Below are 19,179 nucleotides of genomic sequence, written 5' to 3'. Positions count from 1 at the left end.
CAGAAGGTTGTGAGCTGCCAGATGCTAAGAGCAAAATCGAGGTCCTCTGCAAGAGTAGCCTGTGCTCTTAACCTCTCTCCCCAGTCCTTTTTTATTTTTTAAAAAAGCCCTCAATAAGTAGGTAACTGCATAAGGTCCTTTAATCATTTTTCCTACCCTTATGACTGATGTGAGAAAAGGCCCATGCTTTCCTAAAGTCACCTGCACAATTCACATCCACTGAAAGCTGATGGGTACTTCAGCATGGAGCAGGGAAGAACCCTGGGGCCAAGGAACCACAGGGCTGAGGACCTGCGGGGCTGGGCAACTGCAGGGCTAGGGAAGTGCAGGCAGGGCTGGGGAACTGCAGGGCTGAGGAAGTGCAGGGCTGAGAAACTGTGGGGCTGAGGAAGTGCAGGGCTGAGGAAGTGCAGGGTTGAGGAAGTGCAGGACTGGGGAACTGTGGGGCTGGGAAACTGTGGGGCTGGGGAACTGTGGGGCTGGGGAACTGTGGGGCTGAGGAAGTGCAGGGCTGAGGAAGTGCAGGGCTGAGGAAGTGCAGGGCTGAGAAACTGTGGGGCTGAGGAAGTGCAGGGCTGAGGAAGTGCAGGGCTGAGGAAGTGCAGGACTGGGGAACTGTGGGGCTGGGGAACCGTGGGGCTGAGGAAGTGCAGGGCTGAGGAAGTGCAGGGCTGAGGAAGTGCAGGGCTGAGGAAGTGCAGGGCTGGGGAACTGCAGGGCTGAGGAAGTGCAGGGCTGGGGAACTGTGGGCTGGGAAACTGTGGGGCTGAGGAAGTGCAGGGCTGAGGAAATGAAGGACTGAGGAAGTGCAGGGCTGAGGAAGTGAAGGACTGAGGAACTATGGGTTGGCTTTGGCAGTGTCTTTAACTATAATGCTCTAACATCCCTGCAGGCAATTTTCTTTGGTTTAATTAGATGAACTGTGTAACTTTTTTTCCTTTTGTAAAAAGGCTTTATTATGCAGAAATGAAGTATGTACAAATTTAATTTTTAATCTTGTCACTGCAGTGTGGGAAGAAACAGGCTGATTCTTTTAATATACCCCTTTTGTTTAAGGAAAATTAAATTAATCACATCATAAATGTTTATGAGTAATTGATTTGAATTTTTCTGCTCTAGTCCAAAGTGAGAGAAGTAAGATTGTACAATTAGCCCTGTAACTCAGACAAAATTGTATGCTACTCCTTAGATGAGAGCCAGTCTATACCAGCAGTAGAGCATATAACCTACATTCAGGAATGAGGCAGGAGGATTGCCGGTTTTAGACCGGATGCACTGCATAGTAAGTTCTAGGTCAACTAGTACTAAATATTGAAACTCCATTCCCCAAATTAAGAATAAAATAAATAATGAGGGAAAGGAGGAAGAAGAAGAATGGGTGAGGGGGAAGGAGAGAGCAGGGGAGGAGAGAAGGAGGAAGGATGGAGGATTAAAGGAAGAGGGAGGAGGAAGAGGAGAAGGAGGAAATGGAGGTGAGAGAGGGGAGGAAGAGGAAGAAGAGGAGAGAAAGGGGAAGAGGAAAAGAATGGGATGAGGGGGAAGTGGAAATGGAGAATGAGGGGAGAAAAATGGGGAGGAGAAAGAGAAGGAGAAAAAAGAGGAAGAGGAGCCCAAGGAGGAGGAAGAGATGGAGGAGGAGGAAGAGTAGATGGAGGAGGAAGAGGAGATGGAGGAGGAAGAGGAGCTGGAGGAGGAAGAGGAGTTGGAGGAGGAAGAGGAGCTGGGGGGCCAGACTGCAGCCAGTCATGCTGGTGGAGGGAGCTATGTAAGAATAGGCTCCCTTGTGTGTGACTTGCCATACCTGTCTGTTTCCCAGCTTCCCCACAGTGCAGATGCTGGATGCAGTCCACAGAAAGCACATCTCAGGTTTGGGGTTGAGCCCTTGGCTGTGCTGATGTCCTGTTGTACCATCTTCCCAGTGGGCAGCAGCAGCAGTGAGCACACTTCTGGAAGTCTCGGCATCAGCTCAGGAGGGCAATGATCTCGCCCTTCACAGGGTGCTCATTGATAAGCTGGGATGTGCTGAAGACCTGGACTGACCAATGTCCATCCATGCTCTGGGGTTTCTTTGACTCCACCACAATTCTTGATGCGTCTGTATGGTCTCATAGTGACTTGGAGCAGAAGAGAAACAAGGCTGGGAGTGGAGCCTTGCTCCAATAGTCACAGCATGCTGCTTGTCCTGTCCTGCCCTTCTCATACTTTCCTTTGCACTGCAGGAAGCTCAACCTGACACCAGATGGGTTCACAATGGGGGAATACTGGGCCTGGAGCTTCCAAGGCCTTAGAGTTCACTGAGGTACAGACAGTCTCAGAGATGAACTCCTGTGGACGATGCTAGTGGCTGCCAACAGGAGAGCAAACACCTGGAAAATGCTCCAAGATACTACCCAGCATGTCTGGCATACAGCCAAGCATCTTCCTATAGGTGACCAGACAGGAAGGATTCTGGTCCCTCACTCCAGGTCTTATCTGCAGGCCCACCCTTCAGTTTCCTACAGGCCCTCAGCCTCTCTTCCCAACCATGACTTCCTTACTCTCTTTTGTTGGGTATGCAATCATTTTGTAAGAGTATATATTTATGCAAAATACATATTTATAATATAGAAAGCATATATTATTAAATATGCATTCTATTTAAACACATACTTATAATATTGAAAATATGTAATTATGTTCAATGTGTATTCTGTGAAAAAGAACGTAGGACATAGAGAGTTCAGATGAGAAAAACATCACCTTGCAACCATTCTGGGTGGATTTTCTTTGGTTGGTAAATATATTTTAAGCATTTACCAAAAGTATCCAATGGGTCTGAGTTTTTCTCCTCCTGGACAATGCAGGCACTTGGGTCTAGATCATTTTCTTGTGTGTGTGTGTGTGTGTGTGTGTGTGTGTGTGTGTGTATGCCTGTGTATACAGCACATATATGTGCAGGTATGAGAACACATTGGGGGAAGGGGAGGCAAACTTGTCATTCCCCTGGTGCTATCCATCTTGTATTTTGAGATAGGGTTGAAAGTCCCCAAGTAGGCTAGGAGACCTGATCCACAAGCTCCAGGGATCCTCCTATCTCCTTCTGCCTCCCCATCAGTAGGATGACATGTGCACAACACTAGAACTCACTTTTTGTATGTGTCCTGGGGTTTGAACACAGGTCTTCATGCTCGTGAAGTTATGGTACCACTTAACCATATCTCCACCCCTTTCAGTCTAAATAATGTTCTAGTCCCAGCGGACTCTTCTGTGCCCTGGAGGATGCTTGGCAGCCTCCCTGCTCTCTGTTTAGTTGATGCTGGTAGTACCTTACTCCGCCACCCCCAGTCAATATTTTGACAATGAAAGAAAGCTCTAGATATTGCTAAATGTCTCTGGGTGTAAATTTGCCCACCGGGCTGGCCTGTGTCTGGCCAGAATTGGCCACCATTGCCCACCCACAGACCTTCATGGTGGGTCAGGAACCTGAGACCTGAAGAGACGTCCTCTGTCAAAGAAGATATTGCTGGTGGATGATGACAATGGACTTCAAGACAAAATGACGTTGCAGGTAAGTTTTTTTTTTTTTTTTAAGAAACGATAAAAATCATCATTTCCATGACAACAGGCATCTTGTAAGGTGGGGGAGATATGGTAGAAGTTTGCCCTGGGTCTAAACTCTAGAACCAAGATGTGAAGCCCAGTGGAGTTCTCAAGAATGAACGAGGAATGAAGAAAAGAAAAGCCTTTTCCATCCCCAGAGACTTGGCCATTGTATCTTGCTATGGTTCAAGGATGTCAGAAGCTGCTTCCCCCTGCGTGTAGGCTTGGTCACCAGGGCTTAAGCCAGAGCACAGGTGAGTATCAGAAGAAACTGGCCACGCACTCAGTAACAGGAAGCTAGAAGCAGGAAAGTAATGGGATCTTGACCCTGTAGCTCCACTGGACACATGCATTATGTTTCCTCTCAGTTGTATGTTCAGGAGGCTCTTCTGAGACACAGGCACCAAGTGATGGATGATGTGCATGCACCCCATTGCCTGCACTTTCCATTGGTCTAGTGGTGTCCTTTGGGAATGCTTTCACTTACCAATAAAAAAAAAAGCCATCTATAGCTTTGCCCCACTATTTGGAAGGCACTACATGGAATGTAGATATACCAGGATGATCACTGGCCCTGGAGAGTGGAGCAAATGGGTTTGTCAAAGGCACACCACATTGTGCCCACTGAGGAGTTCTCAGTAAGCAGTAGGTACTGGTTCAGGATCCAGGAGATAAAGGACACTGTAGAAAATGAGCAGTCCCTTCATGGATAAGGCTGCCCTGTTCATCAGTAACAAGGTTCATGAACAGTGGGATGGATACCAGGTCTCAAGTTCCTAGTCATTCAACCTCCTCCAAGTACTTACTAAAACCACCTCCTATTTCCCTGGAGTCAACAGCCTGGGAGAGACACTCCTGAAGGGGAGGGCAAGAGCTGTGCCACCCTCACCCACCCCACCCAAGCATGAAACTCCCCTTGGTCTGTAACCACTAAGGGCCTCCCTTATGTAGGTGGCCACATTTAGTCATTTCACTTAAAATGTTGTTCCCATACATAACATTTATCATCTTAAGACATGGTCGGGTGGTCACACACATGATATTTCCTGACTAATGTGTTTTTATTTTCCCACTGTCTGAAAAATGTTATTACGGGATTTTGCTGTATTTCATTAGAAATTGGGTTTATTAAGATTCATCCTGTATTCCTGGCAGTCTGATGGCTCTGGGAGCTGATTGGACTACTTTACCACTTTGCAAATTTATGTGATTTACTTATGGGTTGGAAGGGGAATTCTCACACATTAGAGGCAGAAGCTGGATGGGCATTGGGAACCACAGTCTCATGGTTTCATGAAACCACATGATCATGTGATTGGGATGTTTCTTGCCCTTTCATTTGGATTTGAATGATTGGAATAAACAACTTGAGATTATGTTATTTTTCAATGTCATCAATAATTCATTAAACTGTTGGTTTACGTTTAACTAGTTATTATTATGTTTAGGTTTAGCTAGTTAACTAGTTAATTATGTTTAACTACTTAACTTAGTTTTGCCTTCAGATTACCAAGAAACGACCTGAAGTACTGTCAAATGACCCATTTTCCAGGCATGTGTGGTTGTCCTAGTTTGCTTGTTGCTGTCATAAACAAGATGATCAAAAGCAACTTTGAGAGGAAAGTGTTTGTTTGGCTTACAGGTCACAGTCCATCATCAAGGGAAGCCAAGACAGGAAGCAGAGGCAGGAACCTGGATGCAGGAACCTGGAGGTAGGGACCTGGAGACAGGAACTGAAGCAGGGATGGTGGAGGAATAATGTTGCTTACTGGTTTACTCTCCACTGCAAACCCAGCTGCTTTCTTACACCAACCAGGACCATGTGCCTAGGGATGGCATCCTTCCACACCAATCATCACTCAGTGTGCTCCCCTCCAATGTGCTCACAGGTCAATCTGACTGAGGGAACTTCTCAACTGGAAGTTTGCTCTTCCTAGGGGACTCTACTTTGTATGAAGTTGACCAGAACTTACCAACTCAGGGATATAGCTATATCTGTTGATAGAATTCAGGCTGAAGGCATTTTTTTTCTCAACATGAAACCTAAGACATCAGGGAAGACTGACAAAGACCGTGTTATCATTGATTCTCTGTGCTGCTTAAGACATAGAGAGACTACTCAGCCACAAAGGAATAGTAAGAAGAGGGAAGGCACCCTTCCTTTAAAAATATCCCCTTCCTCACAGAAGACACAAGACTGAGGAGGTGGCTGTGAGGAGTAGACAAGCACAAACAGTTGGACAGAAGACCCTGAGATGCAGAATCTGGGCCTATCTTCACTGGTCACCACCAGGCCTTTGTGAGTCACCCCATTCTGTTTCTTCCATTAACAAAATTGTCCCAGGCTAAACTTGCAGTGGACATTCCCAGTAGGAAGAGCACAGACTGCCAGAGAGCAGTGTGACTTGAGGTCTCCTCTTTATGAGGTCTCTGTCTTGAGTGGATTATGTCATCCTGAGCCATGCCCCTGAACCTACAAGTATAGATTAAAATTCTTGTCATTCATAGTGCTGGAGTGATTGCTCAGTGATTATGAACACTTCCTGCTCTTCTAGAGGACACAGGTTCAGTTTCTAGCACCTATAAATTGTGAGGCAGATTCCTCCCAGGTGCCTATAATTTCCATCTCCAAGGGATCCAACCCTTTCTTCCAGCCTCTATGGACACTCAAAAGTAAATCATTTAAAGGAAATCTCTGCCTTGCTAGGTTGGCAAATGAACTAAATAATTACAAAGCTCAAAAACTTGAAATCCAAGGCCACATGTCCTTGTATCTAATTGAGGGGAACTCCTGGGACACCTTCAGTGACCACTCATCCTGGCATGCCCCTTTTCCAGAACTCAGTGATGACTCTGTACCTGTCAGAATTTACATGTATGCATTTTTACCAATTGTAAAAATCATGGCAGCTCCCAAATTACAATACCTCATGTCCTCACACAGGGATTGACCTTGGAGGCCAGGAAAAGGGATACATCATAGGTGGCCCATTTAGAAGTCTGTGGAACATGCTTCTAGAACATAATGCCTAGATCTGGTTGGATGTGTGCCTTGCCTTTGCTCTGCTTTCATCCAGTGTAGACCACAATTCAACCCTGCTCAGCCTGGCTGTCTTCCAAGCTGAGTTTTCCATGCTGAGAGATGTTTACCACCTCTGAAAAAAAAAATCTCTCCCCACATCTGCCTGTCCTGCTCCTTCTCATGGGAAATCCTTACCACATACAACCTCATGTTCAGGTTTCTCAACTCACCATGGCTGTGTGTCTGCGGTGATATGGAATTTACAGTGCTGCAGTCATCTAATAGGAAGGGTTTGCTTTCAGTTTTGTTTTTAATTCAAATTGCCTCAGCATTCATCACATTAAATCCAAAGCACTCACTTTCCATGGTTCCCCACGAACTTCCTGAATATGGATGGAGATCTCTTTGGTGGACTGGTAGGCTAGCATAGAAATCTAGCTATCATTTTCAGTAAGTTTTCCCCTGGGAAAAAGACAAATTAGACTACAGACCTTAACTTACTGTGTCAGTAAGCCTGAAACCTACCTCTCCTCTGCTTTGACCCCAGGAGTGTACACCATGTCTGTCTGCTGGACACTCTCATTCCCTGGAGGCATAGACTTGGGCCCTGCAGGTGTGTAGGACAGAGTCCAAGAGCAAGAGGGAAGACACAGGAAGCCCAGTCTTTGGGCTCCACTTTTCTTCCTGCAGTCAAGCTGGAAGATGGACCTTGTTTCTTTAATATCCTATTGCAGTGTTTTAGAGAACAGTCATCACAGGGTGAGGGGGAGGGGGCCGATGGTTATGATCTTTGACCAAGCCTAGGCTGGAATCTTGTGTGGAAGCCTTGGATACCATAGGTGCAAGGCCTGTACCACCTTCCTTTCTAGCACAGAAAAGGAAGGCCTCACAGGGCTTGGTGCTCAATTTTGTTGGGCTTTGCTGAGCCTCACTTAGGGAGAAATACCCAGAGTAATTTGTGAAGGAACAGCCTCCAGCCACACGGCACATTGTTGTCTTGAGTAAGAAGTATAAGGTGGGTGTGGGGCAAAGGGACGATGGGAGGAAGCATGGGCTTCTGGGAAATGAATGATGGTTTTGATTGAGCAAAAATAGCAGGTTCTGTACAGCACACATGTGTATGTGATAAGGTCAGGAATCAAAAGCCAAACAATGATAATGTCTTGTTTTTCACGTTCTCTTGACTTACATTGCTTTGTAAAGGACACTCATTCCTCTGTGGGTGAAAAGTCCCCAATTAATTATAAAACCTTGAGATCATCAAGAAAACAGTAGTTAAATGTTTTCTGGTCAAAAATTCCATCATCAAAGTCAACATTTTCACCTCCAGCGCTGGCACTGCAATCCCCAGAGTTATCATCGCTATGCCTGGTAATACCACCAGCACCATCATAGTCAGCATTGCCTCCCCATCAGCACCACTCCTACCACCAATAGCCCACCACTGGCATTGCCACCAGCACCACTAAAGCCGGCATTTCCTATCTCGGCACCATTGCCACCACCATCATGAACACCCCTACTCTTACCATCACAATCATGGATACTCTCTCCATCTCTATCACTACCACCACCAACATGAACACTCCCACCATTACCATCACCATCATGGATACCCTCTCCATCTCCACCACCACCACCATGAACATCACCACCGTCACCATCACCATCATGGGAACCCTCACCATTTCCATCACCACCCCCATCACTGCCACCATAGCTACCTCCATTACAGTCACCATATTGCCATCAGTTCACCAAATCTAACATCACTCTTCCCAGCACCATCACTAACATCCATACTTTCACTATAGCCACATCACTGCCGCCACCACCACCAGTAACTACCATAATTAATACCAAACCCAGTATCATTTTTCCCTGTACCAGCACCACCACAACCATTACACCAACATACATAGCCCCACCAACACCAACTCCATGAATATAAGCATCCCCTATGCTCCCCAATAATGTCATGATTGACTTCCTACCCCAAAGCCACCAATCTGGTGCTATTTCAGCAGAGGCTGATAAACCCCACAGCTGTTCTCCAGAGGTTCTCAAGAGGTTTCAGAGACCCATTGACTTGTGTTAAAGATAACCACTTTCATCTTGGTGTCCTTGGGATTAGGAAACTTCTTGGCACAAATAGGTGCTTGGTGTATGCTTGATGAGGAGCACAATGAAGGAGCCAGCATGTGTGAGCCACAAGTGCTGCCAAACCGCCACTATGACCTCAGAACCACAGGCTGTGCAGAGAGATGGAGCTAATTTTCAAAGCTCTGGAGATGCCATTTTCTTTTCATTAAAGTCCACATCTGGTGCCTTTGTAGCTTCTACTAAGTGCCATTTGTCATGCTAAGGTCTCTGAAAAGACCCTGGACCTTGGTCCCACTGAACAAGCAGTGTCCCACATGTCCACCTGATCACATGACAGTTCAGTGCTCTACTCTAAATCCTTCATTTTATATGAAGGGGAAACTGAGGCAGTTAACAAAGACATGGCTTGTGCAAGATTACAATGGTTCATTTTCCCCTGCTGTAACACAGTATCCATTCTGTTCTTGGGTTTGCTTTCCAATCCTGAGGGAGAACACAGGGATTCCTGTCTAGAAAGGGAGACAAACTAAGAGTTGGGGCTGGAGGGATGTCTCAGAGGTTAAGAGTACTGGCTGCTCTTGAAGGGGGCCAGCACCCAAGTGGAGGTTCACAACTCCAGTTCCAGGAGATACAAAACCATCCTCTAGTTCTGTTGGCAGCAGCCATGCATGTAGTACACATATACCCACACAGCTAAAATGCCATTCATATACATAAAATAAGAATAAATATTTATCAGAGAAGTGAGCTATTTTCCACTGTACAGATGAAGAACATAAGACACAAGGGTGTTTAAGGGCTGGAAAGTCAAATAGCTGCTGAGGGTTCAAGCTGAGATGTCTCCAGCTCCCTGGTTCCATTCTCTCCCCTTTGTGTTCTCTTCTAGAAGTAAGCTATGGTGGCTGGAAATGTGGTTCAGATGGTAGAATTTTTGTCTTGCATACATGGAGCCCTAGGCTCAGTCTTCACCAGTGCATAAACCAGGCATGGGGACACATATCAGCAACCTGAGCACTCAAAAGCAGGGGACAGACAGATCAGAAGTGCAAAGTCTCAGCTACATACTGGGTTCTAGGCCAGTCCATGATACAGGAAAGTCTACTCTGTCTCAACAATAAGCAAACAGATGGGATATCCATCCTCCACTTCAATACCCTAATAGATCCCACCAGCAGGGGAAAAGATCTATGCATGCTTTTCAGAACGGACTCCAAGGATGTGGGGTTTTGTCCAGTTTTGTTCTTCTGATGTACCTACAATTGGGCGGTACAAGCAGTATTACATGTCCTCAGCTTAGAATACAAACCCAACACCCTGAGCTTGTACAAACCCTAGCTTCCCTCCCCACACCTCTGCTCCCACTGTTCTCCACTCAGAAGTATCCCTGGTGTGTCTCTGGTTCCATCTGATATTCATCTTTCCAAGTCCACAAGCAGCCTTCCATTTTGGAGCCCCATCTCAGAAGCATCAACACTGTGGCACCATCTCTTGTGGCATGGCAGACAGTCTGTATTCACCTGCAGGGCTGAACTCTCTTACTGGACTGCAGCTGTTGTGGAAGCTGCTTGGCTGTTGGCCAGCCCTGAGAAAGTTACCTGTGGCCATCTTGGGAGCTCCTGCCTGCTGGCCTGGTGGGCACACCGAATGTTTACCCAACAGCATCTTCCCCGGTTGATTTTTCCTTGTTTACTGTGTTGAAAATAGCAACGTGTGCTAACATCTGGAGATAACACAGTTTATACGACTGTCATCCTCAGGGAACATGGATGAGATGGAGGAGTGCATCACTCCCACTTTGCAGACGGGAAAAGAGAGGCAGAGAGAAATGTCTCCGTATTTTGGGTTGACAAGGTAGAAGGGGATGCTCTAGATCCAGGCTCAGATCTCTTAGGTCTCTTTCCAGAAGTGCTGGGCCGCAGAAGTGATGCCACCCTCCAATGACATTTTTTGAGAGATGACAAATTATATTCACCATTGTCCTAAAGTGGTTTTCATTCCTGATTACTTAATTTGCCCAGTGTTTGCTTTAAATGGTTTTCCACGGCAGGCTGCAATGTTTGCGGTTGACTTTTGACATTATAACACTTTAGTACAAAGGAGGCTACAGAAAGCAACAATGAAAACATTTACTAAGTGTGTTTATAATCAAATATATCCTCCGTAATTTAATTTGGAGGAAGCGGAGAGCCCAGCATTACAAACAGAGGGCTCGTTAATAATTCATAAGTCATGAGGCGGTAAAGCTGGAGTGGAGATACAGAACTGTGTCCTGGTGGCTGCTACTCAGCCCCTGCTTCTTGCCACAGCAGATGAGCTGCTCAGGGAACAAGGACTCCTGTTTGGCTCCAGGTGATGGCTTTTAAACTGGGATTCTAGAAGGTTTGGATCCTGATCTGTCGAGGTCAGGGGTGAAGAATGCCCAGTGTGGGATGGGGAACATGGACTAGGCCTGACTTGCTGTTCTAAACAAAACCACAATGTCTGTGGATGGGGTTTGAAAATACAAGCAGCCCTGGCCAGCAGCCGTGCCAGCGTCCCTGATACCAGGCTTCTTGGTAGGGGCTGCATAACCCATCTGGGGCACAGGAATGAAAATAAACAGGGCACACTCTTTTCTGTCGCATCCTATGATGGAGCAGCTGCAGCTGGAGACACTGCCTATAGACTCTGCAAAGGGCCTTCCCAATCCTACTTGTTAAAGGCTTGTCACCCTGAGAAGGAAACGCTGCGTCCTTGGTCAGGTGGGAGTGATGGCTCCTATCAGCAGATGCTTGATCAAGCCCTAGAGTAGTTCTCTGGTGCAGAGTAGACAGCCACCCCATCCGTCTTCCATGGCGTCCATGTGCAATAGGGAGATGGGCCTTCTCTCATACCTGCCTCATTCCTGCCTGAGTGAATAGAAGACTCCATAGGTGAGACAAAGGCAGGGCCATTTCTTGGGCTCTAACTCTGGGAAGTATTACTGGGAATTTGGGGACAACAAACAAAAAGGGAGGAAGAAAGTTCATGGAATAAGAAGCACAGGTGACATTTCCACACATGGAATTCATGCAGAGATACAAGCCAAAGCTAACATGATCCGCTCACTGTCACTTATGAGGCTGGCAGAGACGGAAGAGCTGAATACCCTCTGCACGGGAAGGAGCCTTGGGAGCTGAGTGTGGAGGTTTGCTTGCTACACAAATCCCAGTGCTTTGCACAAAGACTCCTGGGAGCCTTGACCCTGCAGTTTTATGGTGAATATCATGTAAAGACAATTGCTCGACACTTTCTTAGGAACAGAAAACAAACTAGCTGCACATTAATAGAGAATTGTTTAGGCCAATTGTGTTACACACAGAGGAGCAGGAGAGAGTCTTGAGCAATACCACTCAATGTGTTCAGTCCTGTGTGTGGCACACCTATTTCTTCATTAAGACACAAATGAATATGTGTATCAAGATGGACACGTGTTCCCACACACATTTGTGTCCCTTATGTATGCAAAAACAAGAATAACCAGTTCCTATGCTGATAAATGTATTACACACTGATTCAAGGATGAATAGCTATAGAACCCCTCCTCTCCCACTTCTCTCTCTCTCTCTCTCTCTCTCTCTCTCTCTCTCTCACACACACACACACACACACACACACACACACACACACATACACACAAAGACACACACAGCTGTGTACACACATGCCTGGAGCCTATATTACCATCATAAAAATGGGAAACTGGGAACCTCTGAGTACCCAAAGTAAACATACATACACTATCCCTATGCAGTTTTCCACTTATAATGTACTATTAAACAACTCTTCATTTATAACCTCATGTTAAAAATATCAGAGAGGTCCGTATGAAAATAAGTTGGAGACTAAGAAATGTGTGGCAGGAGTGCCTGTCTGTTCAGCGGCCCCGCTTACGCTGCTCTGGCTCACCCACCTAAATCCCCATAAATTTAATGGAAGGCAGCAATGGGTCCTGGTCTAGGGGCAGGAATGGTGGCTGGTGTTGGGGAGTGAGGCCAGTTTTTGCTGTGTCATGCTCAGGCATTTAGAACTTCCAAGTCCATCTCGATTCCTGCAAGTAACATATGTCGTTCTTGTTTACGGCTGACTAAAATGCCATGCCATTGTGGACACAGACTACATTTTCTCTATTCGTCCATCTGGTGCTGGCATCTAGGCTGGTTCCATTTCAAAGCTATGGCAGATAGAGTGGCAGTGAGCATGGGTGGGTGCACATCTCTATGGGGTGCTGACTTAGGTCTAGACTTTGGGTCTAACCCCGGGACAGGCATAACTTGATCACATGGTGGATGTGATTTCGTTTTTGAGGAAGATCCTCTCTGATTTCCATGATGGCTGGAGTAGCTTACGCTCCAGCCAATGGTGCCCATCTTCCCCTGTATCCTCCACAGCATCCACTGTCACTTGCTTCCTTGATGATGGTCATTCCATCTGGAGTGAGATGGGATCCCAAAGCCATTTTCATTTCTATTCCTCTGAGGGCTGAGGATGCTAAACAGTTGATTATCCTGCAAAGTTCTTTTCCCCCCAAAGCTCCTCTCTGCTCCTACTTCTCAAAGGGCCCAGGAGTTCAGTCCTCAGCCATGCCTGTGAGTTTTCCACATATCCCTATGTGTCCTTGGACTCACTGTCAGAGAGCTTACCCACAGAGAGCTTAGGGCTTGAGGAAAACACATTCTACATGCACCAATATAGCCTTTTACTTTATTTTTATTTTTTAAGCTATGGAAAGGTAGCTCATACTCTTGGCAGGGTCTTTGGTACATCTCCCAGACTTTTTTTAAATGCTGTTTATTTTTCATTCGCTAGTTCTTGCCTGGTGATTTTTTTTCCTACCCACTCTCAACATCCATGTTCAGACTTAAAAACCAAATGTCTCGGGCAGACGGACTGTCACTTCCAATCCCTGTGATGCTACCACCACTGTTGATGCACCCTAGAACATGAAGCACTCTGGGTGGTTATATGAACATGTGGATGAAGTTTGGGCATGAAGTAAAACCCCGAGTCCTGTTCTACTATATGAGTACAGCACAGGTGGCCCCAGGACCCAAGAGCAGTCTTCTTTGGCTTGGATCTGATTTCAACTTCTTCATTTTCAGCCATTTTCTCTCTACATTCCTTGGCTTCTCCCCAGTCCCTCTTCAGTCCCAGCCCCTCCCTCTCCACCCCTTCCTCATTTACAAAGCAGATGTTCCCAGCCAGGCTTTGACTGTGGAATGTACATACACACTTGTCCGCCCCATGTCACCAAGGCACAGCCCGGGCCCCTCTTTCACTGAGAAGCTGATTGGTTGAAAATGGCTTCCAGTAACTTAGCCTTTGTTTTGTAAAAACATTATTACAACATTGTATAACACTTGAGAAATGTTTCAAATTTAGGCTGGCTGGTGGCTTAGCAGACTAGGGTGCTAGCATATGGAGCCTGCTATGCGGGAGAGGCTGTGGTTTATTGCTGGCACCACCAGGCAAGTCAGGATTTAGCAACCAGGGGACCCTTCCCAGCATCGAAGCCACAGGCCCCCCAGGTATGAGATCTAAAGTATTATGGGTGGATGTGAGGGATCACATTTGCATATCTTTTTTTTCTTTTTTCTTTTGGTTTTTTGAGACGGGGTTTCTCTGTGTAGCTTTGCATCCTCCTGGATCTCGCTCTGCAGACCAGGCTGGCCTCAGACTCATAAAGATCCACCTGCCTCTGCCTACCAGTGCTGGGATTAAAGGCGTACGCCACCACCGCCCAGCTACACATTTGCATATCTTAAGACAGGCTGCATATTCTTAAGATATATCCAACAAGTAGGGTGGGTGTCACTCTGCTTTTCACACTTTGTGCAAATTTACTTTCTCATCTACATTGTCCCACCCCCAAGGACAGGGACGTTTGAAATACATAAAACCAACCAGGTTCTGGGGCTGGAGACATGGCTTAGAGGTTAAAAGCACTTCCAGGGGACCCAAATTCAGTACCCAGCACTAGATCTGAAGCCTTCTTCTGGTATCTGTGGCTATGTGCACACATATAGAACACACACACATACACTAAAAGTAAGTATTTAACCATAAAAAACAAATACAGGTCCTGTCCTCACATTATAATAGTCTAACAACCTATTGAAGCAGGGGAGTGTGAGGATGTTGATAAAAATTGTATAGTAGTCTGGTATTTGTAGAGGGTGGGCATTTGAGGGGGCACTTGTGGCTCAGATAAGATAGTAGCCGGCTTGCATTCACTCAGTATCCCACCTAGGCTGGCCTCTGCTCACTATACAGACAAAAATGATCTTGGACTTCTGGTCCTCCTGCCTCAATTTCCCAAGTGCTTGGATTACTGGTGCAATGCACAGACAGTTTGCCAGTGTGCCCCTCACAGCCAGTTGATTTGATGCTAAGGAAACCAGTCACGGCTTCTAGTGTGTTAGGCATGAACTCTGCCAACTGCAATGCTCTCTGGCACTGAGAGTATCTACTGAGTTGCTCAGTTAATAGTCTTCATGAGTCTTAGAAGGTAGAAGAAGAGGAAGATACTTCAGTTAAAAAGGGCTTCAAATGTCAATCCCTGGCATCATAGTAGAGATGGATATCACTGGTGTCTCAGGGTGGCCTTCCTGTGATCTAGATGACCAGCAACTGACCTGGGAAGTCCTTGAGGAATGGCCCCAGCTCTACTATGAGCTCTGTACATGGTTGAGGTCTTCTAGAGAAGCACCTCCATCATGGCCCACTAATCCTTTGGCAATGAATGGTTTATGATGATTGTGCTTCAGAGCAGGAAGGCAGGTGCTTTGAACATTCCTTGACATTCTTTGTGACTACAGACACGTCCCGCTGTACCTTGGACAGTTTCTGCATCCTGTGTGTTTGTGGTATGTGTGTGATGCCTGCCTCCTGTGGATGGGGTTGGGGTCAGTTTTGCCCATGGACAAATGAGCTCAGAGATCTGTCATGGCCATGGCAGCTCAAATAATTTAGGGTCCTCATGGTGCAGCTGCTGTTACATTTGGGCAACTTGGAGGTTCAAGGAAGGAGTTCCAGCATGGAGATCTCCTATCTCTACAAGGTCTAAAGCTGCTCGACTGCCCCCACTTTCTCTGTGTTCTTAGTCCATAATATGGATCTTTGAAAGTGGAGTTGGTGGTTTTGTCCTGGATTTCACTATTGTAATGTACCTGCCCTACCCACCAGCTCCACTTTTCAAGAGTTCCACTTCTCTCTAGCGAGGTAGAGGAAAGCCCGAGAAAGGGAAGCAATGCATTCTCTGAGGTTTCACTGTGTCTAGCCTCCACTCCATGAAGTTTCTTGGTTGTTCTCTGAAGCTATCTACAGATGAAACTCCCTAGAGGGGGTCTGGGCTGTTAGTGGAGGGTGAGGCCCTGTTGCTCCAGGGGAGCTGGCAGACAGTAGATGGTCCCTTATAGACCCTATGTGGCGAACTAGGAACTGGGTGTCATTTCTGTTTCAGTCCAAGGGAGATGAAGATGAGCATGTTCACAAAGACATCAGGAGATACAAACTAAGAGTCTCTACAGCATAGACCTTGGGGTGGTCTAGTATCCCCATGGCCATGCAATGTCCCTGTTCCTTCAGCACCCAAATTTGAGAGTCTTAACCCATTATTTATTTCCTTTGTTCCCACTCTGACATTCAAATGGAATGAATAGGGCCCAAAGCAGTACACTCCAGGGTGTTCCTTCCTGTTACAAGCAAACTACAGTGTCAAACTACAGAGCTAGGGGTGCTACTGGGAGAACCCAGAGGGATGGGAACAGCTAATGGTTTGGATGGTGCAAAGAGAGCATCATGGGGCTCAGTGGCCCTAGGGACTCTGTCTCTCACTTTTTTGACTCTGGAAGAGATGGACCAGTAGAGGCTTCCAGAGACATTTCTAGGTTTAGGGATATGGAGCATGTCACTGGGGGGGGGGTGACATCCTGTACCAGTGCTGGAATGAGAGTTACAACTACCTGGGAGTCTCAGGAAAGGGGGGGGGGTTAAGAGGGAATGGCTGAAGACGAGCTTCTGTAGAAAATGCACTCTCCAAATCTAGAACTCAAAAACCCAGACTGAAGGAAGACCCATCGGCATCCCCCAGACAGGCACTAACACCCATCGCCCCAGGAGCCTCAGTTGCTGGTGATTCCTTTGTGAACTACTACTGCAGCAGAACATAACTTCCAAGGGAAAAGTAACCCAACCAATGCCTCTCTATTTTCTTGGACCTCAGAATGATTGGACATTTGTTTGACAAGTGAATGAATGATGGATGGGTGCATGCATGGATAGATGGGTGCATGAATTGCCATGTCTAGAGCAAGACTGAAGCATAAGGAGAGAAAATGGACAGGCTAGGCTTTGGACATGTGGAGAGAAGCACCAAGCAGAAGGTGAATGTGAGTGTCCCTGTATCTTGCAGACAGGCTTGGAAAAGTTCTAGAGTAAATCTGGCCAGGTGAGCCCTTGGCCAGGTGAGCGAGTGTAACTATGTAAGAGTCTTAGGTCTCATTCGAAGGAAGATCTATGGGTATGGAGAGATGTGGGCCTTTAAGCTGTTCAGGTAACAGCTCTGCTGCCTGGGCTGAGGCTTTGCTGGAAGTTGTGCTGAATGACACTGTCAACACAGGGAGGGGTGTGAGCTGTGTTTGAGCCCCCAGCCAGTCCAGCCAACATCAGCTTATTCTGCTTCTATTAGTAGGTTTGGCAGGCAGCTTGCCATGGACTTCAGAGGACCACAGCGCAGATTAAGGGAGGCTGGATGCTAATTTGCACATATGGAAATGTTTCTCCCGCCATGGATGGCTCTGTTGTGGACAGATGGAATTAGCGAGCACTTCGAAGTCGTGAAGACAAACACATCAGAAAAAAATGAGACAGTGAGAGAGAGAGAGAGAGAGAGAGAGAGAGAGAGAGAGAGAGCGCTCCCTTTTCTCTTTCACACTCTTTTTGTTGGTGGTAGCTCTCTTGTCTTTTTTTCTTCCCCATTCTACCATTGGCCCGTCCCTCTCTGTTTTTCTTCTCCCTTCCCTTGTGAGACCTCTTAGATTGCACAAGAGTAAATAAATTTTGCCCCCAATGGCTCCTGACATCAATAATGCATTGGTCCCATTTCAATTGCAAATCACACTTCAACATCGAGTGTATCGCCTCAGCTGGGAGTGGGATCCAGGTGCCAGGGGACCCCAGAGGAAGGAGGGCAGGTCTTCTCAGGTTTTGAAAAAAAAAAAAAAAAAAACCAGACACCTTGTATTCCAGCATCCATCCTTGAAAGGTTCTCAGCCTATTGTGACCCATCTTCTCCCTGTCTTATTGCCAGCTCCCTTTCCAACAGATTCACAAAAGTTCCTCAGATGCACAGGGCTTGCTCCAGGGCTCAAACGATAAATCCTATGGGATTGCCTTTTATTGTGGCTTTTCTTTCTTACACCTTGTGCCTTTGAGTGGGAAGGTCTGTAATATTTTATTTATTTGTCAGACATTTGGGGTTAGCATCTCTTCAGAACTCGGCACATGAAGGCTGAGACACCTACTTGGGTAATGGTTCCTCTTCAGGGGATAGCCAACTTTTTCTGTAAGATGACAGCAAATACTTTAATCTTTCTAGGCCACACATTTCTCTTGCAGTTGGGGAAGTAGCAACAGTGAATATGCCCATGAATGTGATGGGGGTGGTGTTCCTGTTTCAAGGCATTCTTTCTACTGACAACTGGCTGGCCAGGAGTTGTCACCATGTCACCATCTCAGGTCCTATAAATTCTCATTTGCAGGAGGTGTGCACTCTCTCAGCCCAGAGCCACCATTTCCTGACTTATCTGAGGTGTATGGAATCCTTTGACACAGAGAAGAATGCCCTTTTCTGACTTACCTTTATGACATCACCTTGTCTTAAGCTATGGGCTGCAAGTAACTCAGAGGACCCGTGGGGTATCTTGCTCAATCATGCTCCCAGGCGCCCAGTGGCAGATATGGCCAATGACCACTCTGATGACGACCCTAGAGCTGTCTTGTGACAGACACTTTGACTACATTCTCTGTCATTTCCGTGTGTGTGTCTATCTTCTGAATTTATTTCTGAAGCATTCTCATTTCACACAATAACTTCATAAGCAAGTGTCCCAGTAACTAAACAAACGATCCATGGTTAGAAAAGTATTTGGAAAAGTGCTGGCTATGCAAAAATCTAAGGCATTGATTTTATATATGTGCATGCTTTGTCCTAAAAACAACAAAACATAAACACATAGAAACCATACATGCACCACTTACATAATATACACTATACACACTACACACAAACATACCCTTCATACACCCCTTACCCCAACACACAGACACACATACCACATATACACACAATACCACCCACACACACCATATATACACAATAACACACACACACACACACACACACACACACACACACCACCACCAACAACAACAGCAACACCACCACCGCACCACAC

Source organism: Onychomys torridus, chromosome 14, assembly GCF_903995425.1.
Source record: "Onychomys torridus chromosome 14, mOncTor1.1, whole genome shotgun sequence".
Lineage (NCBI taxonomy): Eukaryota > Metazoa > Chordata > Mammalia > Rodentia > Cricetidae > Onychomys > Onychomys torridus.
Note: the sequence above shows the minus strand (reverse complement) of the source record.